Here is a 26,191-nt window from a genome sequence, read left to right as displayed (position 1 = left end):
TGGCACAGTTATTAAGATCATTTCTCCTCATGAGCATCAGCTAAAACTAATTTTTTTTAAAATACCAAGAAACACCAAACATAAACATTCTTAACTTTTGATCATTCCGTTCTACATATATAATCAGTAATTCACAATATCATCACATAGTTGCATATTCATCATCATGATCATTTCTTGGAATATTTGCATCTATTCAGAAAAAGAAATAAAAAGAAAACATAAAAAAATTCATACTACCATAACCCCCACCCCTCCCTCTCACCGATCACCAGCATTTCAATTGAAATTTATTTCAACATTTGTTCCCCCTGTTATTCATCTTTATTCCATATGTTTTACTTGTCTGTTGATAAGGTAGATAAAAGGAGCATCAGACACAAGGTTTTCACAATCACACAATCACATTATGAAAACTGTATCATTATATAATCATCTTCAAGAAACGTGTCTACTGGAACACAGCTCTACATTTTCAGGCAGTTCCCTCCACCCTCTCCATTACAGTTTTTTAAAAAAATTAATTAATTTATTAATTAAAAAAATTAACAAACAAAAACATTAACATATGATCATTCCATTCTACATATTTAATCAGTAATTCTCAATGTCATCACATAGTTGCATATTCATTTCTTATAACATTTGCATCAATTCAGAAAAAGAAATAAAAAGACAACAGAAAAAGAAATAAAACGAAAACAGACAAAATAAAAGATTATACATATCATACCCCTTACCCCTCGCTTTCACTGATCACTAGCATTTCAAACTAAATTTATTTTAATATTTGTTCCCCCTACTATTTATTTTTATTCCATATGTTCTACCCGTCTGTTGACAAGGTAGATAAAAGGAGCATCAGACACAAGGTTTTCACAATCACACAGTCACATTGTGAAAGCTTTATCATTATTCAATCATCATCAAGAAACATGGCTACTGGAACACAGCTCTACATTTTCAGGCAGTTCCCTCCAGCCTCTCCTTTACATCTTGAATAACAAGGTGATATCTACTTAATGTGTAAGAATAACCTCCAGGATAAGCTCTTGACTCTTTGAAATCTCTCAGCCATTGACACTTTATTTTGTCTCATTTCACTCTTCCCCCTTTTGGTTGAGAAAGTTTTCTCAATCCCTTCATGCTGAGCCACAGCTCATTCTAGGATTTCTGCCCCACGTTGCCAGGAAGGTCCACACCCCTGGGAGTCATGTCCCACATAGAGAGGGGAAAGGTGGTGAGTTTGCTTGTCGTATTGGTTGAGAGAGGCCACATCTGAGCAACAAAAGAAGTTCTCTTCGGGGTGAATCTTAGTCCTAATTTTAAGTAGGCTTGACCTATCCTTTGTGAGGTTAAGTTTCATATGAACAAACCCCAAGATTGGGGGCTCAGCCTATAGCTTTGATTGTACTGCTTGTGAGAATATCAGGAATTCAACTTGGGGAAGTTGAATTTTCCCCTTTTCTCACCTTTCCCCAAAGAGGACTTTGCAAACTTTTTTTATTCACTGTAAAACTCATTAAAAAAACAAACAAACAAAAAAACATTTGATTCATACAAAGATGATGGAGTGGGGCCAAGCAGGACTCAACCTAAATAGTATTTTGCCACATCTTCATGTTTCAATGGTGAGAGCTCTATGGAAGAAAGGGTAGGCCAGGTAGTACTCAAAGCTTCAGGCCACAACCAAAACACAGTGCTTCAAACAGAAGCTGTAGCCAAACACTGCCCATTTGGAGATATTCAAGGATGCTGACATCAATATTTAATCATCAGCTTGCTTATCTAGGAAGAAGGGAGATCAGTCGTTGCACTTCAGTTGTGTTTATGTCAGTCACCATGTTTAAAAAAATAGCGAGCTGCCATAATTAAAAATAAGGCTCCTTTATCCAACACCAGTTATCTTCAGTTCTTCACTACCAAACCTACAAATACTATAACCACATCCAAAGAACATAAAAGAGCAAGGAAACCACATCTGATGTATTAGTGGGACTAACACATTGTTAAGACTGAACTTTTCTTTTGTGGTTATTTTTCTCATATTCTGGTGTTTTCATCTAAGCATGGGATTTTATTCCTAAAGTATATGCACTCAAAGAAATGTGTGCACATATTTGTAAGTAAGATCTGAAGATATGTGGCTATCAGTGGAGCATTTATTATATAGTAGTTGCAAGCTTGCAAAGCCTTATTTTTTTCCAGCCACTTTGATAGTTTTTATGGATAAACAGAATGTATGTATTAAATGCCTCATACTGAAGCACAATACACATGTCCAACCCAGACAGTGGGTGTGCAAATTAATATGAAAACAGACTCTGGAGGCATATGTCACTGGGTCACCCATGATATGTGTTTGCTCCTCTGGCATTTTTTCCCCTCTGGCATTAAAAGAATATATATTTTTGTTGATAAAACTTAACATACAAGCATTCTTAACATACAAACATTTCATATATGATGTACAATCAGTGGTTCACAATATCACATAGTTGTGAATTCATCACCAAGATCATTTTTTTGAACATTTGCATTACTCCAGAAAAAGAAAGAAAAAAGAAAAAAGAAAAAAACTCATGCATACTATACCACTTACCACTCCCTCTCATTGACCACTAGGATTTCCATCTACCCAATTTATTGTAATCTTTGTCCCCCCATTATTTGTTTACTTTTTATCCATATTTTTCAATTATCTATTCATACCTTAGACAAAAGGAGCATCAGACACAAGGTTTTCACAATCACAGTCACACTGTAAAAACTGTATTATTATACAGTCATCATCAAGAAACAAGGCTGCTGGAACACAGGTCTACAATTTCAGGTGCTTCCCTCTAGCCACTCCAATACACCATAAACTAAAAAGGGATATCTATGTAATGCGTAAGAATAACCTCCAGCTCCAGGATAACCTCTCGACTCTGAAATCTTTCAGCCATTGACATTTTATTTTTTCTTATTTCTCTCTTCCCCCATTGGTCAAGAAGGTTTTCTTATTTCCTTAATGCTGGGTTCTGGCTCATCCCAGGCTTTATGTCCCATGTTGCCAGGGAGTGTACACCCCTGGGAGTCATGTCCCATGTAGGGGAGGAGAGCTGTGAGTTCAATTGCAGTGTCAACTTAGAGAGAGAGTCCACATCTGAGCAACAAAAGAGCTTCTTTGGGGGTGACTCATAGACCTAATTTTGAGTAGGTTTAGCCTATCCTTTGCAGGAATAAATTTTATAGGGGTGAACCCCAAGATTGGGGGCTTGGCCTATTGATTTGTTTGTCCCCACTGCTTGTGAGAATATCAGGAATTCTCTGCATGGGGAAGTTGAATATTGCTCCTTTCTCCCCATTCTCCTAAGGGGATGCAGGGACTCATTTTTACTGGTGTAGCAACTGTGTCAGTGTAAATTTCTCCTTTGTCACTTGTGCCTCTCCAAGCTCTGGACAGAATAATATCACAAAACATTTTACCCCTTTGACTGCTGGTGTTATCTGTCTCCTTCACTTTGAAGGGCAGTTTGGCTGGATACAGAACTCTGGAATTCTTTGTCTTTCAGTCAAAGAATTGGCTGGAAGTCTTTGTCTTTCAGTATCTTAAATATATAATACCACTGCCCAGTGGTATTAGTGCGAACCCAGTCTTATGAGTTTTCCCTTGTATGTAATAGATGCTTTTCTCTTGTCACTTTCAGGATTTTCTGCTTCTCTTCAACATTTAACATACTTATTAGTATGTGTCTTAGAGTAAGCCTATTTGCATTTATTCTATTTGAGGTTTGTTGTATTTCTTTGATTTAGATATTTGTGTCTTCTATAAGGGTTGGGAAGTTTTCTCCCATTATATCCTCAGCCAATCTTTCTAACTGTTTACTCTTCTTTTGGGACACTGATGGTTCTTGTGTTTGTGTACTTTGTGTTGTTTGTCATTTCCTTGATATCCAATTCACATTTTTTCATCTGTTTTGCCATTTGTCCTTTTGTGCATTTGAAATCATTTGTCCTGTCCTCTAGTTCACTTATTTTTTCTTCTACTTCTTCTAATGTTCTGCTGTGTGTCTCTAGTATAAATATTTTTTGTTCCACAGTACTTTTCATCTCTGTAATATGTGCTGACTTTCTATTTATTCTTTCAAATTCTTCTTTATGCTCTTGTAGTGTCTTCTTGATCTTCTTTATGTCATTAGCCAACCCACTGAATTTATTTAGTAGAATTGTATCACAGCTTTGATTAGTTGTTTCTCCTTGGTGTTTTAATTTGATCATTAGGCTGGGCTATATCTGTCTACATCTCCATATGCTTTATGAATTTCTGTTGTCTATTAGTCATTTAATTATCTTGATGTGATTACTTTGGGAGTTGATTTCCTTCAGTAGTCTAAGGTTTTGTGTTTGTGGGATGGGTGTGTGGCAGTATGTCGGGTGTGGAGCGGGCACGGCGATGCAGTGATGGTGCTGCACAGGGCTAGGCACAGCGTGGGTACACTGTGGTGCCTGGGAGTGTGTGGTATGATTCATGGGGCTGTGAATGGGTTGTGTGTGTTCAGCTTGGGCACACCTGGAAGTGCAGGGGCAGGACAAGGCATGGGGAACATGGAGGCAGGGCACGGTGGGAGGCAGATCAGGCAGGCTATGTGGGTGCACAGGATGTGGGGGTGTGGTACATCGAGGGGTGGGATGGTGGGAATGGGAGGGCATGGTGTGGATGCATGGTGGTGGGTACATGGGTGCGAATTTGGAGTGCAGGGTTCGTGGGAATTGGGACACAGGGTTTGGGATGCAGAGGTCAGGGAGCAGGAGGGACGAAGTGTGCCCGTGCATGGGGGTTTGGTTTTGGGGATGCTGGCATGGGGGTGGGACACATTGTGGGGTGTGTGTGGGGTGCAGGGTGCAAGTGCATGTGTGCATGGTGGTCAGGGTCCAGGGTGGGGACATGCTCAATGTGGTGGGGCCTGGGTGGGTTGCTGATTGCCAGGTTGCCAGGTAGAGGGTGGGGTTGGTTCTGTGTGTGAGGTGGAGTGCTGGGGTGAGGTTGGGTCAGGGGGGAGGCATTCTGTGATCACAGTTTGGCTTATAAGGCTCAGGGCCTCTGTTTGGAAAGGGATCCATTAGGCTGTTTGCACTAGCTCAACGGACTCTGGTTATTTGCATCTCAATTCTACAGCTTTTTCATCCAGGGCCTCCCTAGGTAGTGTAGAAACCCTCTCAGGTCATTTGTACCCTGGAATCGCTCTCCTAGTATTTTTTCTCTCATTTCTCTGGCTGTTCCTTGTAGAAGGAGTGAACTCAGCCTAAGCTATTCTACTGTCTTCCTGGAAGTTCCTCACCTAGTCTTTTTGCTTTCCCTTTTTCCTATTACTGTTCTCCCGAGTTATTACAGGGGCCTCCTACTATCTCTCATTTCATCTTTTTCCAGGTCATTATATACTACTGCCATGTTGGTCTTTCTATACACTATGCTGATCTGAGCTTACTGGCTGCTGAATAAATTCCAAATGTATTAATTGTTCTGGTATTCCAAGCTTATTGCAGTGTAACCTTGTACTGTAGCTTTAATTGTATTTTCTACCATCACCCACAGATACCTTCTGTTGTTGCTAAACTACAGTTTCATGTGGTCCTCTAAGCATGCCTCATATTTGTACCACTGTCAATTCCTTTTGCCCAGAATACCCTCTCCTATGTACCCTACTTTATGCTTCAGAGCCACCTTCTTCTGTGAGCCTTGTCTGACACCCCCTTTTCTGTATCCCCATAGCAATATTTTGCTTATCTTTGTTGTTTGTCTCTTTTTATATAAGCCTCTCAAGGATGTGGGCTGTGCTTTATTTGCATCCCTAGCACAATGCTGAGTGTAATGTGGACATCATATATGCTTATTGAATGAATTAATTCTTGAAGGGCTGAGAAATAACAGTCCTCCTCAAATCCTTCTTCTTCTCTGAAAGATTTCTTGACTGCCCCCAGCCACAGTGACATGGTAGACTCCCAGAGCCCTTTGTGTCTGAACCAGTCTTAGTCCTTAAAGTAAGTGTTACCTTTTAACTGGGTTATGAGTTTCTGAAGCAAGAGACTGCATCCCTTGTTCCTCTTTGTGTTCTCAGCTCCCAGCACAGTTCCAGGCACATAGAGGATATTTAATAAATGCTTGTGAATACAAGAGTTTTGCTTTTTAGTCACCTGATATGCCTGCTAGTTGATCAGCCTTCTCTGTCACTCATTAGCCAGGGGTCTCCAACTCAGATGTTTTCAGGGATAGGCAGGGAACAGTCAGTGTGAAACAATGGAATGATGGGCCTGTGTCAAACTGGAGAGCTTGTACTCTTTCTCAACCCATTCTTGTCATGAGTGAGTGTGGCTCTTCTGTGACCTGATAATCTCATATTACAAGAGAAACCAAAAATCCACCTTTTTATGTGAAATCCCCAGGGACTCCTAAAGCACATACATATGGTCCAGATTTGATGTATAGGCTACCCATTTATGACTTCTGAGTAGAGGCTGGAATTTTAAGTTCTTATGGAACTTAAAAAATGGAGGAGCGGGTATAACATGAAAGCTTTGGGACAGTTTTGTTGAATCTAGCTTTGACTGAGAGTGTCCTGTGATTTTTCTATGGGACTAATTTAGTCTCTTGTGCTAGATCTTACAGAGCATCATCTGTGATTTTTGGCTTTATCCTCCCTTGTCTTCTGATTCTTTGGGCTGTGAAAAGACAGTTTTGTCCTTAGAAAGATGGCAATCCAGGGACTCTGTGATTTTTTGGGGTAGGTTTGATGGTTGTCCCTGCTTCTGGCTACTTAAAGGACAAAGTGGTCAGACTGGTGTACCATGAGGATTTAGGGCCAGGCTAGGCTCCAGAGACCGCTTGTGTTAATGACCTCTTTAAGATGGATGCTGGATGAACAAACATAAAAGGAAGGAAAATATAGTGTACAAAATCATTGCCTAAATGTGGTCAGTCAAGAGGCAAAGCAGTATAATAGCCAGAGGGAAATCAGCACCTCTGTGAACCTTTAACAGGATAATATTCTTTGGCTGCCTCATTTTTTTCACAGTCCCTCAGTGCCCCTGGCAGTGCTTATTTACTTGGATTTACCATCTAGATGTGAGAATGTTGCCACCAACGGTATCCCTATTTGAGGTAGAATGTAGCTATTTGGAATGTCTTTGGAAGGATACATGAGAAACTGATTGCTCTGATTGACTGCAGAATAGGGGAGAAGGGAGAATTACTTTTCACTGTATATATTTGTGTGCCTTTTCAAATTTGAACTGTGTGTGTACTATCTTATTTTTGTTTTTTCAGTGTATGTGAGCAGATCCCATGCATGGTCTATTCTTCAGATTCCACACTGTCTTCACTTTACTCCTGATGTGTGGGTTTCTCTACAAAAGAAGAGTGACTGTAAACTGCCTGGGAGAGGTGACAGCCTTATTTCTCTGCTCCAGAGGTGTCTTAGTGGTTCTTATCCAAGGGTCTTTGGAATAACAATCAGGCCTAGTATAGGTTCAACATTTTACTTTTTTTAAGGGGCTTTCAAAATCATTATTTTTTTTCTGTCTTTTTTTTTTTCAATTTTTATTGACACAATAATGTACAAGCATATACATTCTTAACATACAAACATTTCATACATGGTGTATAATCAGTGGCTCACAATATCATTACATAGTTGTATATTCATCACCATGATCATTTTTTTAGAACATTTGCATCACTCCAGAATAAGAAATAAAAAGAAAAAATTCATATATACCATACCCCTTACTCCTCCTTCTCATTGAACACTAGTATTTATTTTTAATTTTAACATTTATTCTCCCTATTATTTTATTTTTAATCCATATGTTTTACTCATCTGTCTATACCGTTGATAAAAGGAGCATCAGACACAAAGTTTTCACACTCAGCCAGTCACATTGTGAAAGTTATGTCATTCTACAATCATCTGCAGTAAACATGGCTACTGGAACACAGCTCTACAGTTTCAGGCACTTCCTTTAGCCTAATACACCTTAATCTAAAAAGTGGTTCTCTCTACAATGCGTAAAACCTCCAGTATAACCTCTCGACTCTGAAATTTCTCAGCCGCTGATGCTTTGTTTTGTCTCATTTCTCCATTCCCCTTTTTGGTCAAGAAGGCTTTCCCAATTCCTTGATGCCGAGTCCCAGCTTATTCTAGGATTTCTGTTCCACGTTGCCAGGGAGATTGACATCTCTGGGAGTCATTTCCCACGTAGAGGGGGAGAGAGTGGTGAGTTTGCTTGCTGTGCTGGCTGAGAGAGAGATAGGCCACATCTGAGCAACAAAAGAGGTTCTCTGTGGGTGACTTTTAGGCCTAATTTTAAGTAGGCTTAGCCTATCCTTTGTGGGGATAAGTTTCATATGAACAAACTCCAAGATTGCGGGCTTGACGTATTGATTTGATTGTCCCCACTGCCTGTGAGAATATCAGGAATTCTCCAAATGGGGAAGTTGAATTTTCCTCCTTTCTCGCCATTCCCCCAAGGGAATTTTGCAAATACTTTTTTATTCACTGTTCAAATCACTCTGGGATTTATCGGGGCATCACTCTGGACAAACCTACAAAATTTCATGCCCTATTCAAGGTTCCGTGTACTTATGGTGTTCAGTTAAACTGTCCATATAAGTTATATTAGGAAATGCAGTAGTCAAAATATAAATTTTGTACCAAATAAACATTTTTTGCTTTAGTTTCAACATAAGTTAAAGTTTTAAAATATGAATGACCATCTATTTTCAACACCCTGCAATATTGACATTCCTTTGTTCTTCCTCATGCAAAAACATTTTCAAATTCATTATTTTATCTGATCCTTACTTATAAAGTCCCCATTTTATGGAGGGAAGAAATTTAGGTCAGGGAGTCTAAGTGACTTACCTGGAGTCATACCACCAGTCAGGGCAGCTAGGTAGCCCTACCTCATTCATACTCCTTACTCTTAGTTCTTTTGACAGTGGCAGAGTCCTCTCTCTCTTGAATTTCCATATTGGTTTCCAGAGCTGTTTAATTGGGGCAGGAGTTGAACTGTGGTGTTCCCTCTTGCCTCTTTCTTCAGGATACTCAGTCTTCTGTGGAAAAAGGGGTTAGTAGTAGATTTCTCCATTTTCTAAATGGTGTAAACTAAAGCTTCATCAGGTTGATATAGGGAAATATGAATTGACAGGCTGTTTTCCTATTCTTTGCTGAGTGTTATTGTTGCTATTAAGCAGAGGGCTTTGTTTCCAGGTTACAAATCTTTTTAGCAAAGAAATAAGTGTGGAGGGTGGGCCACGGTGGCTTAGCAGGTAAGAGTGCTTGCCTGCCATGCCCGAGGACCTGGGTTTGATTCCCGGTGCCTGCCCATGTTAAAAAAAAAAAAAAAAGAAAAAGAAATAAGTGTGGAATAGAATTGGAAGGCTTCCTGTAGTCCTTGGATATAATTTAATGCTCCATATCCCAGAGAGAGTAAACATTGTAAAGTATGCAAGATGGGTTTGGATTAATATCCTAACAACATATAGCTTGGCATGTAGGGCATTCCTTGGAGAACCTTCACACCGTGTACAGCCTGCCTTTGCTGGGTGGCCTCTCCCAGCAAGTCTTCCTGGCAGCTGTCATGTACCTGGGTGAACCATCAGCTTCCCTAAGCTTTTAAAAAAAAACAATTTTAAACATGAAAGCCCTCGGAGGAGACAAAATAAACAGGCAAATCTAAGAAACAATGTGTTTTATGTATGACTTAGCTTGCCCTGGACTTGTCCAGTGTATTCACTCTCCTTAGAAATACTGGCCGATCCTCACCACCAGTTCCTTCAGAATTCGACAGTGAATATCACCTTGCCCTTTCTTGTTTGATACCCCTGATGTCATTGGTTTGGGGGGTCTCTGGAAGCTCCAGGGAAGCAGTGAGCATCATACAGGGAAGGCTCATTTGCTTCTAAGGACCAAGCAGAAATCCTTCGTATTTCACCCTGGCCTCTTCCTACTTAAATCAAAATTAGGCTATCTCCAAAGAGAATTCTGTGCATTACTGAAACAGCTTGGAGTAGCAAGAGTATCTTGGAGTACCAGAGATACTCTCTTCTGGTATCTCTGAAGAGAGTTCACTGGGAACTTGTAGAGATCATTTTTGGATTGTCTTTTCTTCATCCAGCCTTGATATGTACTGTGCAAATGGAGTTGTCCTAGAGAGGATTTCCAACTGATGGCTTAGTCAGGACCTCATTGATGAGCACCTTTGCAGGATCAGAAACTCAGCTTTCATAATTCAGCCTGTTTTGTTCAAGTTTCCAGGGGGCTGTCTTAGGCATGTAAAATTCATGAGACCATCAAGCCACGGATCCAGTTAATTAATTAACTCTGTGAAACCGAACAACAAGATTTGTGTGGACCCATAAGAATACACTCTCCCATTTAGGAAAGGTTAGCTGGGGAGCCAGGTCACCCTTGAAGGAAATCAAAATGAAGTATATTCTTGGGCTATAATGTCAGATACACCACAATTTAAACCATGTACTAGCTGTGATTCTTCAGATGAAATATTTAACCTTGCTGATCCTACTTTCTCATCTGTAAAACTTCCTGGGGGTTTCAGATATGCATACAGTAAACACTCAGTAAATATTTTATCCCCTTTGCTCTCCTCTCTCCTTCCCTCTCTTTTCTCCTACCCCTTATCCCCACCCCACCATTCTAGGGCTATATCTGTAGTCTGACCAAAATACACCTGTGAGTCTATTATAGTGCCCTGGAATGTGTTGGAGATACACTCATTTTTATTCTTTAGGTTCCATTTTATGTAGTCTTTGCAGACCATGGCCCTTCTGCTACCATAAGTTACGGTTAAGAACGACTAGATTCTAGTCCTCATCAGTCATTTCCAACCCAAGGATTCTTTCTGGTCACCATTTAGTTCACAGTTACTTGTTGAGCAGCCACTACATGCCAGGTACTGCTCAGTCCTGAGAATATAGTGGGGAACAAGACAGACATGGTCTCTACCCTTAATAACACCTCTCCAAATCCTCTCCTTGGTGGGTTACTTCTTGGGTGACTGACTTTGTTCTTTCTGTGTTACTTAATATTAATTTCCTTCTGAGAGGGTGATCTTCTCTTTAGACCTAGGGGACAGTGCACCTTTGTGCTGCTTGGGCCTTACCTGCTGGCTTGCCTGCTCCCAGGTGGTGAGAGCACCGTGCTGAGGCTGAAGGAGAAAGCCCTGTGGGCTACTGTTCCCTTGGCCACACATGTCCCGAGAGCCTGAGCTTGACACTCCTGAATGTTCTTTTTCTCCTTGTACACAGATTATAGTGTTCACTGGTAATTTAAATTCAAGTAACCTTCCGCCCCTTCTCTACTTAAAAAAAAAAAAAAAGCCCTGTGTATTACAGGGTAGAGAACAAAGTAGGCCAGAGCAGGTCTCCTCTCAGGGTTTGTTTTATCATGTGTGTTTTTTTGTGTAGCCTCGCTATAGGTTGCCTTTGTTCTAGTAGGACTAGTGTGTAATTCAGGCATATTGATATTCTGTAGTCATTGACTCTCACATCTTTCTCTACCTTGTTTGTCATAAATAGTGTGACAGCTGGATTCGGGGGCCTTGGTTCACAGGAAGTAGGACTTGCTTCTCTGCTTTGGGCTCCATATTCCATCCTGGCTCCCAGTGGACCCTGGTGAGGAAGACCCAGCATTCCAGATGATGGATTTCTCAGCTTCGAAATAGGTGCTTGAAGATGGCCCTCTGTACCCTCCACCTCTCCCTGTTGCCAGTTTCACCAGCCGTTGCCAAGAGGTGTGTGTGGGAAAGCAGGCAGAATAGTTCACTGGGGACCATTTATTTGAGAACTCCTAGAGGAGATATGCATTTTCCTCTCTTTCTCTTGCTGTGGTGTGTGGCATTGTGATTTGGTACGGCTTGTCCCTCTGTAATACCGAAGCCCATGTACGACTCACTCCTCCAGCCCTGTTGGGGTTTTCAAGAATAAATTCCTTGGTGGGTAGTATTTCCCCCCAATTCTATCACTCTCCCAGGAGGGCAGGTGGGAGTCTTAACAATTAAGGACTTAGTTGAGCCTCTGTTTCTGGCACTGTGACCACTGGAGGTATGGTGGAGGCACCCGGATAAGCCATGCTTCTCACTACTGCTGGGACTGGGCATTTGCTGAGTTGGATTTTGCTTTAAGAGTCACACAGAAGTTTGGTTAGAAAGGAAAGCACAGTGCCATAATTATTGCTTATGTGCTAGTTAAACCTATTAGCCAACAGATGTCAAGTGCAGGGAAAAAGTACAATAATGTTATTGTAATGGCATAATAGTTATCATTATAATATCAGCTGGCATAGCTTTTGATAAGAGGCAGATCCTGAAATGAGTGCAGGGAGAAGGGTTAACATTGAACTCTAGCACAGTGAATGGGTGCTTACCCTTACAGGAAATGCCCTGTGGCTGCAAATGATTTGGGTGTGGAGTTGCTTGCTCCCCTCTCACCAGATGAGCTATGGAGGCTTCAGCTGGGGTAGTCTTCCTGATGGTGTGAATGGAGCACACTGACCTTTGGTTTAAGGTGCTCTGGGTTTCATGATTGCTGTTCCAACACCCAGTACCAGGCAGTTCTAGGAAAGGCAGACACTTCATCCATGGGCTCATATGGGGTTTTCACAAAATCCAGCCTCATCCCCATTGCAACAGATGATGAACTCCAATCTCTACAGCGAACTGTGTTCCATGTCTGGGATGAGAGTGGTGAATCTCAGTTGTGCACATACCAGTTGTGGTGGGCTGTGCCTATGTCAGGCAGGCTTTCTGTTCCTAGGAGCTTGCCAGGGGCTGCATTCCCTTTCTGGTTAGGAAGGTCATGGTGAAGGGGTGAGGAGCTGGACTGGGCTCATAGATGACCCATGGAGGCAGCTCTGGAGTAGAAGAAAGAGTCTCTGCAATCAGGTAGACCTCGGTTTGACCCCTGACCTTGCCTACTGGCTGTTGGCAAGTTGCTCAGTCCTTCTGAGTATTGGCTACCCATCTGTGTTTCTGCTCATACATTGCTCATTTGTTTTTCACTGATAAAACCCTGTCTAAAGTTCACTAGGCCTGGCACAAAGCAGTGCCCAGGAAAGCCTTCTGCCTTTCCTCCTCCTCTTCCCATCCACCCTAAATGGTAGAAGGGCAGGGAGCAAACCCTGCTGCTTGTGTGTGTATGTGTGTGCAGTGGGAGGGGGGAGATTTGGGCTTCAACTAGAGCTTTGTGGGACCTTCTTCAGGTGCTGGTGTTGCTTCTTGGAGCCACAGTTATAGAACTTCTCCAAAGCTGCCTCATCGGGAGACTTCGATATTTAATGTTTGGGTACATCTCTGCTTTATCCAAGGGATAAAAGATAGAATTCAGATTCCTTCCTTAGCCTCTGTGGCTTTGCCCCCTCCCCTTTTTTTGTGGGTTGCACAACTTCCCCTGGAGAGCAGTTGTTTCTTGCAGGGGGTGCAGTTGTTTGGCTCAGTGGCTTTACCCATTAGAGGTTTTTGTGTTTCTATTTGTCTGAGCTTTGCTGAGGACTTTTATTTCAAAGACTTGGAACACTCAAACAAGGTGATATCTTCTGAGACTATTTTTGGCTGTAGGCCAGTTGATCACTATGGCTACCACCAGCCTGAAGAATGCAGGACATACAGAGTAACTTCTGTAAGAAATTCGGTAGAGTTGTGTGTGGGGGGAGAATAGTTTGGCTTTAGGTCACATGAGAATAAGGGTATATGAATACCTATCTCCTGGAGAAGTTAGGATGAGATACTGCATATCATGTGTCTTGATGGGCCTGGCAGATGATAGTTTCTTAGTGAATGGTGAGGATTATAATGCCTTCAAAGAATTTAAACCCCATCAGGGAGAAAAGCCACGGATGGGACCATAGGTGCTGAGAGAGGTGAGTCAAGGGCAGGGAGCAGTGAGGCTGGGTTTGACAATTTAGAGGTTTCTTAGAGAAGGTGTTTGGAGTTAAGCTCCAAAAATCTGTGCTGCTCACTCGGGAAGTTGAATGGCTGCTTAAAGTAGAGGGAGAGCCATGGGCAGAAGCCTTGAATGTAACCTCAAATAACTGTTGTCTCTTTTACCCTTCAGGGAAGTGGATGAAATCATTAGAGCAAAAAGTGGTTGGGAGCCCTGCTCTCTTGAGTCAGATCCTGGGTTCCAGCTCTGGCTTGGCCATGTTCTTGCTGTGTGACCATGGGCAAGTCACTTCACTTCTTCTTTCTGCCTTGATTACCTTGTTTGTCATTAGCACTGTGCCCTTCATATAATATGTATTCAATAACTGGTAGATGAAAAATCAATTAAGCATTTATTTGGAGAAGTAAACTGTTCAGAACCTCTGTGGCCAGAGAAAGTGTTTGAGGAGTTGGTCTACATCTTGGACCCAGTTATCAATTTCCCTCAATAAGTTCCTAAGGAACACATCACTCCCCTGCCTCACACCCTCTGATGGCTTACCATACTTAAAGTCCAAGCTCCTTACCCTGGTTACAGGGCCTTTCATGATCTAATCCCTGCTTTCCTGGCTTGAGCAGCCTCATTTCCTGTACTCTACTCTCTGCCTTCTGTGCTTTGGTCACAGTGGCCTTCTTTCTCTTCTTTGAATAGAGGGTCTTTGTTCCAACTGTATCTCTGCATGGAATATTCTTGCCTCATCTTTACTTGATTCAGATCTCAGCTCTGCTCTTATTTAGAAGAGAAGCCCTTCCTTTTCTCTGGTGTAAAGTAATTACTTACGTCATCATAATGTAGCCATCTGATATTTTTCTTGTTGGCTTCTTGTTGACTATATTTTCCCTCTATCAGAATGTAAGTTCCAGGAGAGGGATCATGTCTGTACTGTTCACAACTGTTTTCCAGTGCTAGGCACAAATACATGCCAAACATTTGTTGAGTGAATGGACTTGAAACTGAGAATGTGTTCTGTTTTCTTATCTCTCAGAACCCAGGTACATAGGTATTCATGTTCCTACCCTGTTTTGTTTCCTAAATCAATGGAACCAATGTAATTTTTTCGTCATTCCTTATAATATGACCCCCCCCCCCCCCATTAATTGAAACCTTCTGAGGAAAGATTGTCTTCCCCTTGTTTCATTTTATATGACTTTCTTCCTGGCATTTTGTTATTGGGAAGGGGAGTTTGTGATTGCTGGGCTTTGGACATTGATTTTTAGGTTTTCTATTATAAGGAATCAAACTTTAGTGCATTTGCTTGGCATAAAACAAATACAAATCTTACCAGGACATGACAAATTTATCTCACTCTAATTTTCTCTTGGCACTTTTTGTAATACTGCCCAAGTGCTTGTACAAGGGCTTTAGACAGAATTAGCTAAGGCCAAATAGAAACAAATTCACAGACTATGAGTGGGTAGCAGGACGAGACATGGAGAGGTCAGAGGTCAATAAGGACAGTGCTTCTCTTTCTGGCAGTGACCAGGTTTTTAGGGCAGATGTTGGTGGAATGAGTTAGGTCCTGGGCCTGTAACTTGGAGACCTGCATAAACTGTAACAAGACTGCTTAGTGCTGATGTTCTCATCTGGCAGTACCTTTGCTTTGTTAGGGAAGTGTTTCAAGCTTCCTGGAGTAAGGAGGAGGTGGGACTCTAGCTACTTTTGCAAATGTTCCCTAAATCCTGGACCTAGATTTAGAGTATAAAATCTTGGGGATGGATATGAAAAGGAGAGGATGTCTGGATCAGGGTTAGTAACAGATATGGGTTTGTATTTTTAAAAAGGTGCTGTATTTATTGAGGACAGGTACTGATCTCCATTGGTTCTTAAGATGCCCTTCTTCCACCCAAAGCTGACTACTACTTTTCCTTCCTTCTAAGCATAGGAAACACAGCTTTCTAAGGTAACCTTCTAAGGTAACACAGGTCACCTTAACCTGCTGTTTTGGTTTGCTAAAGCTTCCCTGAGGAAAGACTGCTGGCATCTGAGGTTGCTCTGTCATATGGGAAGGCACATGGCGACTTCTGCTAGTCTTTCTCTCTTGGGTTCTGGTTTAAATGGCTCTCTCCAAATGTCTCTGGGTTTTTTCTTTCACTTATGCTCATAAAGGACCCCAGTAAAGGGATTGCCATCTCAATTGAACCAAAAGATCCTACCCACAATAGATCCGGCCCTATGGATTAAAAGAACGTGGCATTTTCTGGGGTGCATAACAGCTCCAAACCTATACATCTGCCTTCAGTATTGTTGACTCTTCACTATAAAGCTCTCAAATGCAGGACGTTGGACAGCCTCCTTGTTCATTTCCTCTTTATTTTCCTTCTTTTAAGGGCTTAGCCTTGTGGCTAACTAAGAGTGCTTGGTCACTGTTGCAACTACTTAAAGCCAGTGTCTTAACTTGCTGTTGTTACTGACTATGCTCTGTCCCTCTGGGATTTTCCTTAACTGTTTAAACTTATCTAGAAGTCTGCTTTTAGTGAAGGCATAAAAAAAATTATTATGGTAACATGCATACAACGTAACATTTTCCGTTTTAACCATTTTCAAGTATACAAATTCCGTGGTATTAATTATATTCACAATGTTGTGCTACTATTAATGAAACGTCAAAAACATCTATTTCCAAAACTTCTTTATTACCTCAAACAGATATTCTGTACAAATTAAGCATTAACTCCTCATTCCCCACCCCTGCCCCCTGGTATCCTGACTCTACCTTTTGTTCCTATGAATTTGCTTATTTTAATTATTGCATGTAGGTGAAATTATACATTTGACTTAAAAAAATTTTTTTATTAATTAAAATAAAAAAAATATGACAACAAACACAAACATTCTTAACATATGATCATTCTCTTCTACATATATAATTAATATCATCACATAGTTGCATGTTCATCATCATGATCAGTTCTTAGAACATTTACATCAATTCAGAAAAAGAAAAAGACAGAAAAAAATTAATATATACCATACCTCTTATCCCTCCCCTTCACCGATCACCAGCATTTCAATCTACTAAATTTATTTTAACATTTGTTCCCCCTATTGTTTGTTTATTTTTAATCCATATGTTTTACTTGTCCGTCAATAAGGTAGACAAAAGGAGCATCAGACACAAGGCTCTCACAACCACAAAGTCACACTGCGACAGCCATATCATCATACAATTATCTTCAAGAGACATGGTCACCAGAGCACAGCTTCACATTTTCAGGCAGTTCCCTCCAGCCTCTCCATTACATCTTAACTAACAAGGTGATATCTATTTAATATGTAAGAATAACTTCCAGGATAACCTCTTGACTCTGTTGGAATCTCTTAGCCACTGCCACTTTATTTTGTCTAATTTTGCTCTTCCCCCTTTTGTCGAGAAGATTTTCTGAGTCCCTTGATGCTGAGTTCCAGCTTATTCTAGGATTTCTGTCCCACGTTGCCAGGAAGGTCCACACCCCTGGAAGTCATGTTGCACATAGGGGGAGGGCAGTGAGTTTGCTTGCTGTGTTGGCCGAGAGAGAGAGGCCACATCTGAGCAACAAAAGAGGTTCTCTAGGGGGTGACTCTTAGGCCTAATTTTAAGTAGGTTTAGCCTATCCTTTGTGGGATTACGTTTCTTATGAACAAACCCCAAGATTGGAGGCTCGGTCTATTGCTTTGGCTGTCCCCACTGCCTGTGAGAGTATCAAGAATTCTCCACTTGGGGAAGTTGAATTTTCCCCCTTTCTCACCATTCCCCCTAGGGGACTCTGCAAACACTTCCCTATTCATTGTTCAAATCACTCTGGGATTTATCTGGGCATCACTCTGGACAAACCTACAAAATCTCATGCTCTATGCAAGGTTCCAAGTACTATGGTGTTCGATTAAGCTGCCCACATACAACTTGCTAATATTTTGTGTAGAATTTTTGCATCTGTGTTCATTAAGTAGACTGATCTGTAGTTTTCCTTTCTTGTAGCATCTTTATTTGTATTAGAGTGATGTTATTTTCATAAAATGAGTTGGGTGGCATTCCTTTTTCCTCAACTTTTTGGAGGAGTTTGAGCAGTATTGGTTTTAGTTATTTTTAGAATGTTTAATAAAATTCCCCTGTGAAGCCGTCTGTTCCTGGGCTTTTCTTTGTGGAAAGATTTAAAAAAAATTTTTTTTTAATTGATAAACATAACAATATACAAACACGAACATCCTTAACATATGAACAATCTATTCTTCGTATATAATCAGTGACTCACAATATCATCACATAATTGTAATATTCATCACCATGACTGTTTCTTAGAACATTTGCATCCCTTCAGAAAAGGAAATAAAAAGAAAATAGAAAAAACTCACATACCATACCTCTTACCCCCTCTGTCATTGACTACTTCTTGTATTTCTGTCCATAATATATATGTATATTTTTGTCATATGATCATTCCATTCTTGATATATAATCAGTAACTCACAGTATCATCACATAGTTGTATATTCATCATCATGATCATTTCTTAGAACATTTGCATCAATTCAGAAAAGAAATAAAAAGACAACAGAAAAAAAATTCATACATACCATATCCTTTACCCCTCCCTTTTATTGATCACTAGCATTTTAATTTAAATTTATTTTAACCTTTGTTCCCCCTATTATTTATTTTTATTCCATATGTTTTACTCGTCTGTTGATAAGGTAGATAAAAGGAGGATCAGACACAAGGTTTTCACAATCACACAGTCCTTGTCCTCTATCTTGTCCAATGGAACAGGAGTGACCTCAGCTGATAGAACTCCTTTTAGTATTTCTTGCAGGGCCATTCTCTTGTTAACAAATTCTCTCAGCATTTGTTTGTGAAAATTTTAATCTCTGCGTCATTTTTGAAGGACAACTTTGATGGATAAACAGTTCTTGGCTGGAAATTTTTCTCTTTCAGAATCTTAAATATATCATACCACTGCCTTTTCACCTCTGTGGTGCCTGTTGAGTAATATGAACTTAATCTTATGTGGCTTCCCCTGTATGTGGTGAATTACTTTTCTTTTGCTGCTTTCAGAACTTTCTGCTTGTTTTAGCATTTGACAGTTCGACTAGTATGTGTCTTGAAGGGATCTATTAAAATTTATTCTATTTGGAGTTTGTTGGACTTCTTTGATTTGCATATTTATGTCTTTTATAAGGGTGGGACTTTTCCCATTATGTCCTCAAATAATCTTCCTAGCTCTTTATTCCTCTCTTCTCCTTCTGGGACACCAATGATTCTTGTATTTGTGTGGTTTGTGTTGCCCATCATTTCCCTCAGATCCAATTCAAAATTTTTCATTTGTTCTTTTATGTATTGGAATTCAACCATCCTATCCTCTAGTTCATTTATTCTTTCGTCTGCCTCTTCAAATCTACTGTTTTGTGTCTCTAGTATATTTTTAATTTGATCTACAGCATCTTTCATTTCCATAGGATCTATTTTTTACTTATTCCTTCGAATTCTTCTTTATGCTCTTCTGGTGTTCTTATTGATATCCTCTGTCTTTCGCCAACACATTGAACTTATTAGATTTGTTTGAACATCTTTGATTAGTTGTTCCAAATTCTGTGTCTCCTCCAATGTTTTAATTTGGTCATTTGGCCGGGCCATATTTTCTTGCATCTTCATATGCTTTGTGATTTTCTGCTGCCTTCGAGGCATTTGATTATCTTGGTAAGATTATTTTGAAAGTTGATTTCCTTCACTTGTATGAGATTTTGTAGTTGCTTGGATTTGTGTTGAAGGTCTCCTTTTGCATTTAGTTTGTCAGTAATTTCCTGCGAAACTAAGGTGGGAACCACATGCTGAGGTGCAAGTCGAAGATCTGTTAAAAGCTAGGCAGAAAGGCAGTTTGCCAGACAGCACTTTCCATGTCATCCCAGCAGGTGGTGCTCTTGGGCCACCTCTTTCCCTCAGGCCTGCCTCTTCCTGATTGTGACAGCTGGCTGGGTTGGGACCGACCAGGTGCAAAGCCAGTCCAGGCCACAGGTCCCCATGCATGCTGAAAGCTGCCAACCCCAGGGGTAGAGGGTGGGCAGTGTGCACCTCGTTGGAGAATCTGCTTGTGGCCCCGATGCGTCTGGTGGTCCCCAAGCTCCTGTGTAGAATGATCTTGGGCTGTGGGACCCAGTATTTCAACTTACCCTTGCTAACAGCCAGCCCTGGAGTGCCAGGTAGTGTGATATGGCTCTCTCCCATCTTCCTGCTTCTCTGCTCATGCATGCCACCATGAGTGCTCCGGGCCTCCGTGGAGAAAGGATGAAAGCAGGGTAACCCAGGGATTCTGTTTTGCTGGCCAGTTGTCAGCTCAGCTTAGCTGTGTATCCCCCTTCCTCCCTACGGAAGGGACCCGCAGTCTGCAAAAACCAAGTACCCCCAGCAGCCTGCCTCAGTGGTGGGGGGTAGGCAGTGTCCCCAGCAGCAAGGTTTCTTGCTGGCTTCTGAGTTCCCCAAGGGAGCTTCCACCTGCGGAGCGGAGAGGGAAGATCTCTGAAGTTGACATGGCGGCAGGAGTGTGGGAGGGAGCGTGGCACTGCTTCGGCTCCCGCTCACTGCCTGCACGTTGCAGCCTGCCCCAGGTGTGGGCAAACACACCCTGTCCTCCCAATCCTAATTTCTCCGCTTTTTCATTCAGGTCTGCCTGTCCTATCTAATGGAGGAGTCCCTCTCTGGTCACTTGTACTGTGGAACCGCTGTCTCGGTCATTTTTCTGTCACTTCTCAAGTTCTGTTTGTTTTTTAGACTCTTTTTTTTTTTTGGGTTGAAAAGTTAATCTTGCATCTGTTTTTATTTTGATTTGCATTGATTTCCTCTTCTTTCCTTAAATCCTGCTCAAGGACTTCTTCAAAACCAGTTGCCAACCTTTGTGTCTTCAAGGATTTGGAGGTGTAGGCCTCCCAACCCTCCCCCCTCCCCCCCTATTGTTCATCTGTCCTCTGCTAGAATGACAGTCCACTATGGAAACAGATCTCAAATGTCTTTCTTCTCTTAGACACACAGGTGTGCACATACATGTACCTGCATGCACGGCATTATTTTAAGGAATGGATATTGCTCTAAGAGGAATTCATCCTGTTTCATGCATATGGCCTTCATTGCAGCAAAATTTGAGAGACATTGAAAGAGGTAGAATTAGTGAGCCCCCCCACCCCCTTTTTTCTTTTTCTAAGAGGTTGCAAAGCTCTTAAAATAAATCTGAAAATATCTGGTGCTCAGAGCTTCAGCTATGAAAGTAAATTGCAAACCTGGTGCAGTAAGACTCTCCTCTGATCTTTTTCTTTTACTTTTCTTTTTTTCCTCTCAATTTATTTTAACATCCCCTTTCATGGTCTTACCTTTCTAGAAAGTCAATTCAGGCTTTCCTTGCTGGCTCATGGCAGGAGAAGCAGCAGGACTTCTGGCCCTAATTTATGGCTTACATTTCTTCTTCATTCCTTCTCTCTGTTGCCGGTTTCTCATCTCCTAGTATCCTGCTGGCCTCGCCCCTATTAGAATGAACACTGTCACTGGAGTGACATGTAGCTTTAAAATTTGGTGTTGTCAGGACTAGTTTAGTGATTTGGGGAGAAATTTGGAGTCTGTTTTGTGCTTGTACTGCTGGATCAGGAGATAGGGACTTTTTTTTTTTCTCTTCTTGGTACAATCTTTCTTTCCCTTTCCTGTCAGACCCAGCCCCAGTGAGCTGTGTTGCTGGGGGAAAAGGAGAATTCTTTACCATGATTAATTCTGGGATATTGTCTTATGAAGTTACAAAATAGCATTTCAAAGCAAGATGTCAGAAAGTCTCTCTGCAGCTCCCATGGAACAAGATGACCTTTCAGTTATATTTTTCCAAGATCTTTGGGGGCTCATTTGAAGAGAGATAAAGCAATAATTAGGACTAAGCAAAGAAAACTAATTTGGAAGTGAAATATTTTAATAAGAAGCTTAAAAAAATCATAACCTGCTGATACATAATAAATGGGAGCTTGAGTTTTTTTTTCTCTTCTCACTTATTCCTTCCACTTTTGCATTATTTATTTATATTTTCCTGCAGAATTGGTGACTCTCCATTGTTCTTTTCTAATGGTGGAAACATGTATATCTATCTATATATATTTAAAATTCTTTTTATTGTGAAATATAAAGCATATACAAAAAAGCAATAAATTTCAAAGTACATTGCAACAAGTAATTATAGAATAGGTTTCAGATTTTGGTTTGGGTTACAGTTCCACCATTTCATGTTTTTTCTTCTAGTTGCTCTAAGACACTGGAGACTAAAAGAAATACCAATGTAATGATTCAAGAGTCATAATCATCTGTTAAATCCTGTCTTCTCTCTTATAACTCCTCCTTCTCCTTTGATGTTTCTCTTAGTCTTTAGGGATATTTGGGTTCTGCCCATTCCAACTTTTTCATGTTGGGAAGATGTGTCCATAATATGGGATGGGGATGGGACTAGTTGATATTTTTGGAGAGGCTGGCCCCTCTGGGTTTCAGGACTTATCTGGCCTAGGAACCCACCTGAACGTTGTAGGTTTCTGCAAAGTAATCTTAGTGCATGAAACTTTTGTAGAATCTCAGATAGAGCCCTAGGTGTTCTTTAGTATTAGTGGGAATAGCAAGCTTAAATTTGCATAAGAATAGCCTCCCGAATAGCCTCTGGACTCTATTTGAAATCTCATAGCCACTGACACTTATTTTGTTAGATTTCTTTCCCCCTTTTTGGTCAGGAAAGCATTGTCAATCCTAAGGTGTCAGGGCCAGGCTTGTCCTGGGAGTCATATACCACATTCACCCCTGGATGTCATGTCCCGTATAGTGGGGAGGGTAATGATTTCACTTGTAGAGTTGGGCTTGGAGAGAGAGAGGCCACAGATGAGCAATAAAAGAGGTTTTCTGAAGTAACGCTTAGGCATAACTATAGGTAAGTTTAGCTTCTCTGCTACAAAAATAAGTTTATAAGAGCAAGCCTCAAGATCAAGGGATTGTCCTATTTACTTGGGAGTCCCTAATGTCCCTAATGTTTGAGACAGGTATTAGTTAGGGTTCTCTAGAGAAACAGAATCAACAAGAAATATCCTTAAATATAAAATTTATGAAAGTGTCTCATGTGACCATGGAAACATAGAGTTCAAAATCTGTAGGGCAGGCTGTGAAGCTGATAACTCCGATGGAGGGTCTGGACGAACTCCACAGGAGAGCTCGTCAGTTGAAACAGGAAGACAAGCGAGCTGTCTCTTCTGAATCCTCCTTGAAAGCCTTCCATTGATTAGATTAAACATCACTCATTGCAGAAGACACTCCCCTTGACTGATTACAGATGGAATCAGCTGTGGATGCAACCAACATGATCATGATTTAATTCTATGAAATGTCCTCATAGCAATAGACAGGCCAGCACTTGCCCAACCAGACAAACAGGTACTACCACCTGGCCAAGTTGACACATGAACTTGACTATGACAGTATCAGAAGTTTCCTCAATAGGAAAGTTTAATAGTTCCATACTTTTTCTCCATTTCCTCAAGGGACTTTGCCAATACTTTTTAATTATCTGCCTGACGTACTCTGGGATATAGCTGGGTATTACATTAAGCTGTATAGAATTACAATCCCTCATTCCCATTCTAGGCTCCATGTGTTTGGGTTGCTTATATGAGCCAATCAGACAGGTTAAGTTAAATTATGTGAGACAAAAAATTTCGATTATGGACAGCATAAATTTCTCTTCCTTTGGTGTCATGAATAGGTGAGGTTCTAAAATACACATATTGTCATCCTTTACCCTGTATTCTTTTTTTTTTTCCTTTTACATGGGCAGGCACCGGGAAGCAAACCCAGGTCTCCAGTATGGCATGTGAGAACTCTGCCACTGAGCCACCATTGCCCACCCTACCCTGTATTCTTTTTAAATATTTTTATTGAGAAATATCCATACATATACAGTCCAACCATACTATACAACCATTGGCTCATAATTTCATCACGTAGTTGTGAATTCTTCACCACGATCATTTTTAGAACATTTACATCTCTCCAGAAAAAGAAATAAAAAAGCAAAACAAAACTCATACATCCCATACCACTTACCTCTCCTTCTCATTGACCCATAGTATTTCAGTCTAGCCAATTTTTACCCTTTATTTCCCCCCTATTATTTATTTTTATCCTTTTACTCATCTGTCCATGCCCTGGATAAAAGGAACATCAAACACAAGGTTTTCACAATCACACAGTCATATTATAAAAGCTATATAGTTATACAGTCTTCTTAAGAATCAAGGCTATTGGAACACAGTTCAACAGTATTCAGGTACTTCCCTCTAGCCATTCCAATATACCATAAACTCAAAAGGGATATCTGTATAATGCGTAAGAATAACCTCCAGTATAACCTCTCAACTCTGTTTGAAATCTCTCAGCGACTGAGACTTTATTTTGCCTCATTTCTCTCTTTCCTCTTTTGGTCAAGAAGTCTTTCTCAATTCCATGATGCTGGGTCCCAGCTCATCCAGTGAGTCAGGTCCCATGTTGCCAGGGAGATTTACACCCCTGGGAGTCATGTCTTACATAGTGAGGAGGGCAGTGAGTTCAGCTTCCAAGTTGGCTTAGAGAGGACACATATGAGCAACAAAAGAGGTTCTCTGAGGGTGACTCTTAGGAATAAGCTTCATAGGGGCAAGCCCCAAGATTGATGGCTCAGCCTATTGAATTGGTTGACCTTGCTGCTTTTGAGACTATCAGAAATTCCCGAGATGGGAAAGTTGAATATTTCTTCCTTTCCCCCAGTCCCTCAAGGGAACTTTGCAAATACTTTTTTATTCTCTGCACAGATTACTCTGTGATATATTGGGGAATCACACTAACCTGTACAAACCAACAAGGTGGCATGCCCTAGTTAAGATTCCATGTAATTATGGTGTTCAAGTATAAACTGGCCATACAAGTTAAATTAGTTAATACCCAAAATATATATTTTGCACTAAATAAACATCTCTCCCTTTGGTCACGCAGAGGTTGAAGTTTGAAAATATGCTTACCCTGTATTCTTATTTACGTTGTTCCCAGCTAGATCTACTTCTTATCTCTAATTGAGGCTTAATTTCTTTTTGTTTTTTCTAACAGTTATTGTATATAGCAATGCTGATTTTCAGAGCTGCAGGACTCCAATTCTGAGTATAATGTGTCAAACAGGGAGCCAAAATTTGAGGGAGATACTAGGTTATACATATATATATATACATACATACATACGTACGTACATACATGTACGTATATAACCTAGTATCTCAAAATCTGGAAATAACATATAAAGCTCCAAACTAAATGTGACTACTATAAGAGCTTACAATCTAGGTCCCAATTTTCCTGTAAGTATTTTCTAAAAGAGACCATACAATATTTGTTCTTTTATTTCTGTTGGCTTCTCTCTTAGAAGAACACTTGTAATTAGATTTAGGGCTGTTGGATAATCCAGGTTAATCATCTCAAGATCCTTAACTTAATTGTATCTGCCAACCCCATTTTTCCTTATAAGGTAGTACTTACACTTTTTGGAATTAGGACCTGATGATATCTTTGGGAGGCCCTTGTATTGCCCCACCACATTGGGTGGCCTTGGGCAAGCTACTTTCACTAATCTAAGTTTGTTTTCTGAGCTGTAAAATAAAAATATTAATCACATCTTTTGCACTGAATTGCCATGAGGCGTTAATGAAATCTTGCATGGAAAACTATTTTTGTTTATTTAGCCATCTTCTGTGAAAGGAAAGTAAATAGTTTCTTAAGAATTTGGCTTGGGAAAGTCTCTCCTTCTCTCACCATAGCCCCTTTAACTCTGGAATTTTTGGCCATGCCCTTCATGGTCAGCAGATATCTCCAAGGCAACCCTCTTACCCAGTCCTCCTTTTTCCTTTTTCAGTACATGGGCTGGTCTTTGGGAACAGTCCTTGCTGTTTGGAGAGTATAAATTAGCTCATGCCCACTTTTAGTCTGACACTTAGAAAGAGGCTTGGATTTTGGAATTTTTCATAATTCCCATGTAAGGAAGTTTGCTGTGTTGCTGCTTCCCCATGGATAATTGTAACTCCATAATGAAGGATGGAAGAACATTATTTTTACAGTATTATTTAGTGTGTGATAGCTATTAGCCAAAAGGTTCATGTTCCCAGTGAAGTACCACAAATACATTTTATCTGTTCCCTATTATCTACTGTTTCCATGAACACATC

General features: G+C 40.6%; 1 protein-coding gene across 6 annotated transcripts in view; it reads left to right on the top strand.

The window, feature by feature from the left end:
• The window catches only part of SIL1 (SIL1 nucleotide exchange factor), a 397,180-nt gene that overhangs the window by 40,529 nt on the left and 330,460 nt on the right, over positions 1–26,191 (top strand). Inside the window, exon 2 of one of the 6 annotated variants that reach the window (XM_077138604.1) lies at positions 7,307–7,423. The exons of the other annotated variants lie outside the window; for them this stretch is intronic. The gene's annotated coding sequence lies outside the window, so the exon portion shown is untranslated. The remainder of the gene's footprint in view (positions 1–7,306; positions 7,424–26,191) is intronic. 6 annotated transcript variants of the gene reach the window in all.

The sequence above is a fragment of the Tamandua tetradactyla genome, chromosome 20 (assembly GCF_023851605.1).
Source record: "Tamandua tetradactyla isolate mTamTet1 chromosome 20, mTamTet1.pri, whole genome shotgun sequence".
Classification (NCBI taxonomy): domain Eukaryota; kingdom Metazoa; phylum Chordata; class Mammalia; order Pilosa; family Myrmecophagidae; genus Tamandua; species Tamandua tetradactyla.
Note: the sequence above shows the minus strand (reverse complement) of the source record. Positions and strands in the feature narration are given on the sequence as shown.